General features: G+C 44.4%; 1 protein-coding gene across 1 annotated transcript in view; it reads left to right on the top strand.

Moving 5' to 3' along the window:
• The window catches only part of MPC2 (mitochondrial pyruvate carrier 2), a 157,273-nt gene that overhangs the window by 16,555 nt on the left and 128,690 nt on the right, over positions 1-12,028 (top strand). The window lies entirely within an intron of this gene.

Below are 12,028 nucleotides of genomic sequence, written 5' to 3'. Positions count from 1 at the left end.
CAGCAAGAAACTTTTTCTTTTGGAGAAAGTAATCGTAGTAAGACTGTTCTTTTTGTTGGTTACTGTACTCGACCTGACAGTCTCTAAACTGCAAGAAATGTTTAACAATTTGGACAGCTTCTGAACAGGCTTGAGTGTTTATGCATTTGTCGCCTGCTGGGTCTGCTTAAGTGCAGTCTGCTTGTGTGGGAACCGATCTGGGAGTTTTTTGGGATTGCCCCTGGGCCTCTTGAGTTCGTCGAGACCAAATTTGCTGGCGCTACGCTCTGTCTTCCGGCCATATTCCTAAACTGTGTACCTCCTTACTGACACTTGTTTGTTTGCTCAGCTGTTAAGGGAACTCATTTTTTATAAGTCTTTTCTGTTGTAAAGAGAATTTTAAAATGACGTGCCTTAAAGCGCAGAAGACCATTCAACCTTGGTGACTTTACCAGCCCGATTTTGATTTCAATTTCACTCAATGAATTTAATATTCACCAGTGCTGGAAATGGACAACATTTACTGGGGGAACTCCCTGGCCATTGGTCGATTGTCAATGGTGTGGGTGGAACTGGGGCCTTGTCAAATGATGCGTGTGCCCTAAATACAAGATGTTAGCTGCTTTGCATAAAACAAAGTGCATTTTCTTGATATAATGACCACCAATTTACCAAACATGTCTGATAGCAATTCAAACGTTCATTCCTTCTGAACACGCAATGCATCCTTGGTATGGCGCTCATTTGGGCCTTGTGTCTACACAACGGTGCTCCGGCAAGACTGTTTTTGCCAGAGCACTTCTCCATTTTGTTCAGCCTAATTCTTCCCCCGGAAACTGTTGCCCCGATTCATGCCGCGTATATGCCAATCCCTGCCTCCCATCTCCCGCCCCAGCCCCCACACACTTCTGTCTCTGCTTTGGCCTGTGAATGCAGCTCTTTGTCGCTTTTGAAGGATTTAGTTTGCATTCCTTTCCATGCTTTGCGGTTTTTGGGGCAGCGACTCAACATCATTGTATTTCCCTCATTAGAATACTGCTTTTACTAGATAACCGCGCGTTGATTTTTTTATTTTTTTTAGGTTTGTTTATTTATCGACTTTTCTATTGCAAAGTGACACGGTTGTGTGCTTGGAGCTTATAATTGACCGTTAATTAAACATGTTAGACAAGCAGATGGATGCCAAATACCGGTCAAGTCAACGATAGCAGACCAAAGGAAGCCTCGGAATTCATGGCCAGCCTTGGGCCTTAATGGCAATCATTTCTGACGTTGAGTAACAAAAGACCCAGGGAGTGTGTATGCAATGTGGATAAACCGCCCTTTTTGGAATGTACGTTACAATTAACTGGTTGACTTACTTTTTCTGCAGTAGAATTTAAATTGGTCACCTTTTGGGGAGTGTCTTTGCTCACCAAGCATTTTGACCACACCACCACTACGTTTTGTATGCTGAACATCTTTTACAGAGCTTCGAGGTCACTTTTAATGGCACTGCTTTAAAACTATCACATTGGTTTGACAATTTGTGTTGCTCGAGACAACTTGTCGAAGTAATCCTGGCTCCTTGGCGCAGAAGTTGATGCATAAATTGCTGTCTGTACTGTACAACCATTTACAGTCAGAATGGGCAAACTAATATTGGAGAAAACACAAATCCTTCTATCCGTCATCTGACTTGGAACCTATATATTGCCATGTTGTAGGTTGCAATGTGAACTTCGCCTCTGTTTACTGGCCATGTAAAATATATATATTTATATAGCACAGAAGACCCAAATGTATTAAAGCACTTAGCCATGAGCTGTAGTATACACACACCCAGGAATACACATTTTTAAAAAAAAAATCGAAGTTTGTCTGGGATCGAAAAGAAAGTGGAAGATCATTCCAAAAAGTGACCTTGTACTGACCGGGTTTTCCAACCGGCTGATTTTCAGCTTGTCGGGTGGGACAATCAAGTGACAAGTATGAACTGTTGGGAGTTGTTTTGGATTGGGATCTATTCGTCTGAATAGCAAAACAACACTGCATTTTGGTTTGAAATGAATTTGCACTTTGAACAAAATGAAGCTTGAATCGGAAGCCATTGTTGCTTTGGAAGAATGCTTTGTAGGCATCAAGTGATCTTACCGAATTCAGAATAACGAACATTGATGCCAAAATTGAAATACTGAAAAAACAGCAAAAGGTTTAAATAAAATGCATAGGATGTGAGCTAAAACGGGTTGGGTTATAAGCATGAGGAAGTGATGTTTTGGGCGACGGGACCCCCCCATCCCTCCGCCCCACCAAAAACATTTTTCTCAGGATTTCAGTTTCGTTAAAAATGCAATTTGGTAACCTCACATGGAACCAATTGTGAAACACTTTTTTGTACTTCTGGGATATTACTATGCAGTAGTTCAGTTTAGAGCCAGTGGTACCTCTATCTATGCGGCTGAGATGTTCTTTAAGGTAAGCACGAATTGCAGAGATAATGGAGAGCTAATAATGGCGCTGGCCTTCAGGTATCTACAAAAAAGAGTAAAACATAATGTCCAATGATTAAACTTTAGATTGTATTGGGAGATTAACATTGTTGATTTGAAAAGGTGCAAACCTTTTTAGATGTCCTAACTCAAGCAGGGGTACACACTATAGAGCTCAGTTTTGGAACAATAAAAACGTACAGTTTGAATAATCTTTGAATAGCAATAAATGAAGTTCATAATTGGCTATTTTGTTAAAGTTAAAAATGGTGTGGTATCGTCTGCACAGCAGTCATTCTCAACCTCAATGGTGGAAAGCAGTTTGTAAACATCAAGTAAAGGGCAAGCAAGGATCTTTCTGGAATGCTGTAGGGCAGCCATACCCTTTCAATCCCAGCAAGTGATAGCAGGTGTTCCTTTTTCTTTAATCAAACTGGAAGAAATCCATCTAGCATGTCATTGGAAACCCTTGCCATGGAAGATCCACTGGACCGCCAGCCCACCCTTGACAGGTTATCAAAAGCATCCCACAGATCTAATAATGACCAGTAGAGTACTGTGGTGATCCATCTGCCACCGGAGGTTGTCATAACCTGAACATTAGGGCTGTTTTCAATTCACGGAACGGCCGGAAATGGGATTGCCCTACCAAGGCAGCTAAAAATCTTCACGTAGTCCTGTAGTGGAGACTATACACTCAAGAAGGCAGCCTTCACTATAGGATAATAGTTGGCTCCAGGAGGCAAAACCTCAAGTTGCAATAAAAAGCCACTTGCCGCCTCAATTCTATACATAGAGTAGCACATCTTTTCTTACTCGCCAAGAGTCAAAGATCACTAGGTAGTGGGAGTGAAATATCGCTAGCCAATGGCTAGTGGTGAGTGTATATTTGACACCCCGTTTGGCTCTACCATCCAGATACAAGGATGCTTTCTTTATTAGCAGAGTTGTCTAGGAAGTTTTTTAACCAGTCATGATTAGTAGTCAATAACTCGATAAGAGACTCCTCAACATTATGGGTAGAACAAGAAAAGCATTTCCTTGGCATTCTTTAGTATTCATTGCTGCTATAATTTAATGTAAATATTTTGAAGAAACTGGTTTAAAATCAAAACTTGGCTGTGAGGAAGATTGGTCTGCCTGAAAGGATGAATCTGGGAACTAGCTGTATTGTTGCTGCCTCTTCTGAAAATTGACTTTGGGGTAGCATCTTAGTTTGCACAAGGAGTAAAGAAATATGCTTTAGAATAAAACAGTTGAATATCTATTTTTAGTCGCCGTAAAATATTGGGAGGGGGGGGATTCATTTGAAACATTGGGAATAAAATACTCCCACTTGAAATTCTATGTGGAGCCCTCGGTACTGTGCCCGTAAGAATGCACAAAGGTACTGCTCAAGCTCTGATTGCTTTAGTCCAGGGGACCTGTGTGAAGACACTGACTTGAATTGGGGTCCATTGAAGAGAGATTGTGAGGAACAGGCGCTGTCGCCAGGAGAAAGGCTGCTCCTAAAGTCCTTGAATATGGTGGCTATGAAAGTGGTTGGGCTGGTTTCCAAGAGGTTTACTGTGGAGACCAGCATCTTGCTGGAAATATATCTTTGGATTAGGTCTCTGTCGCATAAGTGGAGAATAAAATGACTGGAGTGGTTGGGATTGTGGCAGCAGTAGAAAGTCTGCTGGAATTCACTTCTAATATTGAAACAGTTTGGTGCCTGAAATATTGTTGTGGCCGTGAGGATGGAGCGTCTGGATAACCCCTTTTGGGAATTCAATGGTAGGTGCTGGAATTCCCACAAAGAACACAAAGGCAATCTTCAAGGAGTTGGAAGTTCCTGCCTGGCACTAGAAAAAGCATTTAAACTCATGAACGACAGGATGGAAGTGGTGATACGATGGGCACAGCCATGTTTGTCTTCGCAAAAAAAAAGGAAACGGTTACTTGTGATTGGCTGGTGGCCAGATAGATGCCACGTGACATTGAGGCACATGTATCGAATTCGAATTGTTTAAGCGCTTGTAAAAGAACAGAATCTGTGTACGTAAGTGTTTGTTTTAATTTTTTTAGAAGTCTAGCTAGAGAGCATATATGCACTCTTTTAAAAGCTATTCAAATGTAATGTTAGAGGGACTTGGCTTTGTCAGCCAGATGCTCTTTGTTGTAGAAAGTGCCCATGACTGGCTCCCTGCATCGTGCACTTGCTCTGTACGTTTTATTTTGTTATCCCTCCCCTTTCAACTCCTACAAGCCACACAAGGAATTATTGGAGTTCTGTGGGAGGGCAGATCCCTGCACGACGTTTTTTGCCAGTATTTTATTCATACATATTTATTAATCCGCCCATGTCTTGATGAGAAATACTTACCTTTTTGAGGGGGTGGGGTGGCGGTTGGTCTGGCTATTTGTGATGACCAGGTGTAATGATAAAAAACCCAATGCCAACTCTCCCAGGGTCCTTCCCTCCCTAGTAGCACTGCATTTGTATCAACCGTTTTTAGGACTACCTCCCTCCATATCTTTTTAGAAATGAGACTGCCTACAGAGTGCCAGGTGGGTCATTTAATCTCTTCAGAAGGTTGTGCATTATTTTCCTTTTTAACGTCTCACTCGGACACCATTAAAATAAAAAAAATCAATTTTTTAATGGGGACTTGGAGGATTGTTTAAATACATGCCCGTGACCCTGCAGTGCCCTGCCCTTCCCGATTGGACTCTAATAAGAAGTATTAATCGGCTTTGAGTCCTGAGGGGCAGAAAGGTTTCATTGAAGTAAAAATGCGCAGAACGTAAGTTAGCCCACACATGGGACCCTTGTCTCACACTTTTTTTCTGTAAAATGGCTTTGTTTGGATTCGTCTGCTGTTGGCCAGTCTTTCGTCTCCCTTGCCGATGGACGCCAGAATTAATTATGAAATCCTCTTGCTCTGGCACATGGAATCCAACACCCTGTGTAGAGCTGCCATGCGGTTCCCCACATCTTGGTTGCTGTGTAATTGCAGAACTGCTCATGCAGCAAACGAGAACAAACTGTCCTGGCTCTATCAAAATCTGGAACTGCATTTTTTAAAAGTCATCCCCGATCTAATAATTGGTGCTAAAAATTGGAGAACAGTGTTCAGATTACAAAGTAACATTTTGATTTAACAGAATTATTGGCCACTGTAAATACGAAATATTTTGTTCACTAAATCTAATCCACGGATTATCGCTGAAACAAGTCACTTTTCGGTGACTTGCTCGCCTTTAAAACGGATGCTCTTAAATATTTTTGCTAGTGGATTTTTTTGGCCTTTCTGAAAATTGTAATACTTGGCATGCCTGTTGAATACTTTCACCAACCTTTTGTAGACACTCCTAAATAGTTATTGGACACCTACTAAAGTTCAAAGGACCTCCTTGAGAATGCAACTGTCGAGGCCACGCAATAGATCAGCCTGTGGTGACCATTTACATTTGTTACAGTATAGCTTCTAGAGGGGATTTCACACTGCATCTATTGGTCGGTTTCTTGTTTTCGCTTTGTAAGTACAGCCACCACTTCGACGACCAAAGTAGGGACGCAGATGGAAAGACTAGGCTTTTATTGTATAGATGTCAAAAAGGCAATAGCTGAGAGGGTATTCAATAGTGAAGTCTTCTTTTCTAGCTTCCTGGTATGTTCTCCTAGATGACTTCCCTTATTCTAGGTTATTTTTAATGTCTGGGCAGAAAAAGTACACTGCACACTCCTACAATGTATTTTTCCATATTTTATGCTTCAACTCTGCCTTATAATAATGCATTGTTACATGGAACCAGCAATATTGTACATAAATCATGACACTGGAGAAGCTCCTAATAATTGCTGTACGATTGTGACACTCCACTATGAGAAACGTGTGTTTGCCGATTGTGGTGTTTTTGAATACAAGCATTCAACAAAAATTGAAATGTTGATGTTTATTGATGGCAATCTTTTTTATGAGGAAATCAAGAATAAGACTATTTGCTACCAGAAGGTCTGTGTCAAATAACCGTGCATGGATAGAATGATGTATTTCTTCAATTTGATACTGAGAAGTGCTAAAACCCAGGTGCAGTTTGGTCTTCCTGAACCGAAAATGTATTGTCTGAGGAAATCCTTTCAACATTGACCAGCTTGTGGTCTCATCTGTGCGAGTTTGCATACATGAGTTTGTCATGTTGCTCAGGTTTTTTAAAGCAGCACATCTTTAGAATGCTCTTATGAGATGGTTCGTAAACGGGGCAAGAATTGCCCTTTTTGGCCTTCGCGTCACCGCATTCATATTATAGTCACGCTAACATTCGGAGCCTGATATCTTCAAAGATTAGTGAAGGCCGCACTAGCTTCCACAAAACCCAGGAACTGGTTCAGGTCCCAGGGATTAAAGCACATCTAGCCACTGGTAAAATGACAAGCTGCAAACTAGCCAGGTATAAAGGGCACACTCAATGTTTTACATACAGAGCACACTATATCCTCCTGGCCTCCTCATCACTATCCAATGGATAGTGGTCAGTGCATGTGCATGCTTGGAGGCATTATCTGGCTTGTGCACTACAAGGGATTAGTTACAAACCCTTTATAGTCGATACTGTTAACACAGGTAAATGCTTCAAACGAGTGTATGATTTGCGATGTACTATATTGTGGCGAGAAGGCTGACTCTAGAGGAACTTCTCCTGGAAACCGCCAAGAAAAAAAATAGGATATCAAACTCTGGAGGACTGTCTCACAAGAACACAATTATCTTTGGCATGGATGGACCTGGAATTCAACAATTGTCCTTCGTTCTTCCCTATCCATTATTGTCTGAAATATATTATGGTTAATCGATAAGGTAAGTGGTGATTTCCTACACCCCAAAAATGACATTACTCTGTTTCGCAATGAAGACCTTTTTATTTTATTATACCAAAAAGGGTGGCTTATTTTTGTTCTCAACTGTGGTCATGTAATTGGCATCCAAGAGATGTCTGATGTGTCTGGCAGTCTTCTGTTCACTCTTATGGTATCTTTCGGTGATGTTTCTTCAGGGAGACAAAGAGAAAACCTATTCAATAGAGCTGCTCATCTGTTTCCCTGTTTCCGGCCATCTTTCGGAAAGCGTTGTCGGATTCTTGCATTAGGCTTTTCAGCCTCTTTTTTGATAACCTTGTTGGGGTTTTAGATCACATCTTCCAATGACTCAACTCCTTTTTATTTTTGGGTTTTTAGAACACTTTCAGCATGCCACAAAAAGACACCTGGTTCTTGTATGTCGCTGGGGCTTTAGACCAAATAACAAGCTTGCGACATACATTTCTCTTCACTCTTTGACTCTCGTAGAATGTCTTGGGCAATAAAACTATTTCCCGGTGTGTAACTCAAGCGACTTGTCATTCTTTCGTTCCTTTTTAGATTTTTACTGGGTATTAGGATAACATTTCCCAACAGGCAACTCATATGATTTTTTCCCACATACTCCTACGTCCTGTCCCCTTTCCTCCATACTTGTGCGATAATCTGTCCTTCGGGATGGGACCGGAGCACTCTAAAGCATAATTGTCATTTTATTTCCTACGTGGGGCCACCGCACGTGACCATAAACCCGCCTCCCTGAGCTCTGCCCCGCCCTTCAGTCCTTTTCTCCACGCTGTCTGGTTCGGACGCGCTTTCATCACAGGGAATATTTTTCTTTTGTTCCCTTGTCCTTCATTCCTGCTCCGGTTCGATGGTCCTCTTTCTTCCGTCTATGCCGGAGCATCTGGGATTCATGTCCTGTTCATCGTGCGAATGCCGTTTCGCGAGGGCAGATCCCCACTCTTTACCTGGTGTGCTTAGGCCTGGAACACTGTTGGGACTCATGCTTATACTATGAATCCCTCTCTGTCCGGGCACTCCAGCGTCGGGTTGTCAGGTTGGAGGTGTTTAAACATGTTACTCCACCACATTTACATCAGTTCATTGAAGAAAAAAGGAAACGGCCGGTAAATTCGTTCCTTTTTAAGGCACCCCGGCATGGGGACTCCTTCCTGGGGTCTTCTGGGTCCGGGAGGGGCTCAAGCAACTCGATTCCTGAGTAGTCCCAAAAGGGATCTAACTGGCACTCCAGAGTTTCCTCCGAGGACTCCTGCAAAGGGGTTGCCAAAACCGGATCTTCATTCGAGGTTCCCCTTTTGGGCGCTATATCTGCAAGGTTTCCACATCTGGAACTAAGTGTACCGAGTCTCAGCTCAAGGTACCTCCCAAGGTGACTAAACGCTCCAGGGTTATCTCAGACGATCCCTTTCTTGGGGCTATATCTAAGATCAGCAAGATTGATGGGCACCCTTTGAGGGTTCTGGCTTTAGGGAATGACTCTAAGCCTTCCCACACTCAAACCTGTGGTGGAACCGATCCTGCTGACTGGGCAAAGAAGCCGGTTAAGCCAAGTCTTTGAGTAACGGCTCCGCCAAGGTTCCCTCACTTGGGGCCAATTCATCAGAGTCTCTTAGGTGTCTCATACACTCTAGATCTGTTAGCACCAGCTGTGCCGAGGCGAGGTTCCTTGTCACAAGGCTAAAATGGAACATAAGACTCCTGACTCCCCTGTGGTGACCACAGCCTTACTTGCACCTGTGACGCAGTTTGCCTACGTTCAGCACGGCTGGTGCTGAGGGGCCTGTTTTTGGGGCAGAGCAGCCTTTTCCACATTTTGTGGATAACACATCCCGCTCTCCAATGGATTGGTGTGCTTGGACTACTGCATACAGTCTCACTCCCTCCTACATCCACGCCTTTGATTTACGCGAATGCAGTTGGTGGTGTACCATCCTGGCAACCATCCCCTTTGTGATCCTGGGGGTATGCCCCTTTCGAGCTGCTTCTAACCACTCTAGAGCATAGACCACCTGAGGATGCGTTTTTTTTGGCAAGTTTCAGACTCTTATGCATTTTGATCCCATGTAGGCATACTTTAAGGACTTATTTAAGGAAATGTATCCTAAGCTGCCTAAACCGGCCCATGCTCCGGCAATCCCTATGCAGGTCCCCGGTAGTGCCACCTCATCGCTACCTCAACTTTACCCTGTGGAAAAGACTCCTGTTGTGCAGTCAACCATGCCTTTGGGGCCTGAGGCGCCACATGTGGCGGATCAGACTTCTGCTCATCCTCGTTGGCTGCAGACCAGGACAACAATGACCCGCCCCACTCTATTAGAGCCTTTCACAACTGGGTTGTGGATATGATGGCATTGCTAGACATCACAGTACCTGAGCCCCCAGCTTCACAAGAGGGGGTACTTTCTGGAGCCTTCACTCTGTCGACACAGGAGCGCACCGCACCGTCCTGTCCTTCAGAAGGATGTCCTGGCTGAGTTCTGCTCATTCCTGGCAACACCTAAACAAGAACATTGGTGCTCTACGAGCTACACGCGTGAGGACATCTTTGTCTGCATGTCCACTCCCATCGACGGTGGCAGCAGCTATGCTCCAGTCAAAGCCGGCCTCTACATCCTCCACTGCAGTGTCTCGGATCCTTTCCAAAGAGGTCAAGCTTCTTGACGCCATTGGTGGTGGGAAAAGAACTTTTCCAATTCGGCTCTTCAGCTGTATCTGGCTAATTCCGAGCTTATCCTGGAGGCTGCTAATGTCAAACTGTGGAAGGAGCTTGCTGAGTTTCAGGAATGTATGGTCACGAAGACTAAGGGCGGCTTCAGGCCTACAGATAAGGGGTGTATCGACAATTTTTACTCCCTAAAAATGGGCAAATACTCCCAAAAAATAAAAATAGGGAGTACAAATACTGCCAACAAAAAATAGGAAACTGACACATAAGCTTGTCCCCCTGCTTTCACACATACACTGCTCCATTGGACCAGTAGTGCCACAGGAAGAAACGATTATTGTTGCTGCCTGATCCAAAGAGGTTAACATGTATCTTTTAATGTACATAAATGTGCAAAGAAATATTAAAATTTTGTTTTATAGTTTAAACATTTTTACTTGCTTATAAAATACTCCCATTTGGAATGGGACTTACTTTTTTTGCTCCATAAAATGTAATTTTACTCCCAACTTTAAAAAAAATGGTGTAAAATACTCCCACTTCAGAATCTTATCTGGAGCACTGGGCAGCTTATCCGATGCCAGGGTTCTTGACGCAGGATCTACTTGAGGCTGACTTGGTCGGCGTAGACCTTCCGCCAAGCGTGGCTGCATGCTACAAAGTTTTCGAAGGAAGTTCAAGACAAGGTTGATTTCCCCTTCGAAGGTAAAGAACTGTTCCACTCCTTCACGGATGAGGAACTCAAGACCAAGGGAAGCACTCAAAGTGCCAAGTCATGTCGGTCCTTGCGAAAACCCCGGCAAATGAACCTTCTACTCAGAGGTCGGGGTCTCAAACGAGGTCCTTCTCTGGTTTCAGAGGCTTTCAGGTACGCTCTGCGCACCACGAAGATGCTCCAGCTGGTGGCTCCCACCTTAAACCGCAACGGCAAGGTGGTCTGTTTTTCTCGGCCAACAGCCTCCTCTTCAGCAACGTGTGGTCGCCCCGCTGATAAAACATCTAAATAATATTTTCCATCGGTCACACGAGACTCCGGTGGGTGGACACTTGTCTCATCTGGAGGCGTGGCAGACCATCGCAGAAGACTGGGTTTTGTTGGTCAACCGGGCGGGCTTCCACTTGCCCCTCTCACCCTCCTCTCCAGCAGACTGGGTCGCCCTCCCTCAGAGCCGAGCTACAGAAACTTAGACCTCAGAGCAGTGGAACCTGTTCCCTTGCGGAAGAAAGGGGAGGGCTATTACTCCCATCTGTTTATAGTGCCCAAACCAACCAGCCTTGCCTGCGCACTATCCTCTACTTCTCCAAGTTCAATATTTCTATCCCATGAGAAATTCAAGATGATTATGCCCTTCCAGATAAAGTCCTCGATCCGGAAGGGCGATTGGCTCAGTGTGGTAGACCTTCAGGATGCATACATGCATGGTCTGATCTAGAGCCTGCATCGACCATATCTGCGGTTCTTCATAGGAACGGAACGTTTCAGTATCGTGTGCTTCCGTTTGGTCTCGGCTCAGCAGCGCATGTCTTTACGAAGAGGATGTCGGTCATCGCAGCATTAGTGCAGGCGGTTCATGTGTATCCAAACTTGGACGATTGGCTCCTGCGCATTTGACCACAGGCCGCTACGGCCAATCTTCAGTCACTCCTTCAGCTCCTGTTCAATCTTGGGCTGTCGGCGAACTGGCGGAAATCATCTGACAGTCGCTCAAGACCTGATGGGGTTCTGTTGGGATACAGTCAGTACCAGAGTGTTCCTGATGAGGACAGGATTGCAGACCTTTCAACCACGTGCCAGCTCTTCTGCAGTTCTCCCACAAGTCAGCATGGTGGTTCCAGAGACCCTTGGGCCTCATGGCCTCTTGCGTGTTAGCTCTACCTCTTGCATGGCTGAACATGAGGTACTCTCGGCTTGCTCTTCAGAGCTGCTGGTTCCAGGCTACGGATCCAGATAACCAGTTGATTCCAGTCGCATCCTGCATGAGGCAGATCTTCAGTGGTGGTCATCCGCCAGAAACCTTTCAGTGGGGACCTCTTTTCAGGAGCCCCGCC

Source organism: Ambystoma mexicanum, chromosome 7p, assembly GCF_040938575.1.
Source record: "Ambystoma mexicanum isolate Mex_15411 chromosome 7p, UKY_AmexF1_1, whole genome shotgun sequence".
Classification (NCBI taxonomy): Eukaryota; Metazoa; Chordata; class Amphibia; order Caudata; family Ambystomatidae; genus Ambystoma; species Ambystoma mexicanum.
This window is presented reverse-complemented; position numbering and strand designations above follow the sequence as displayed.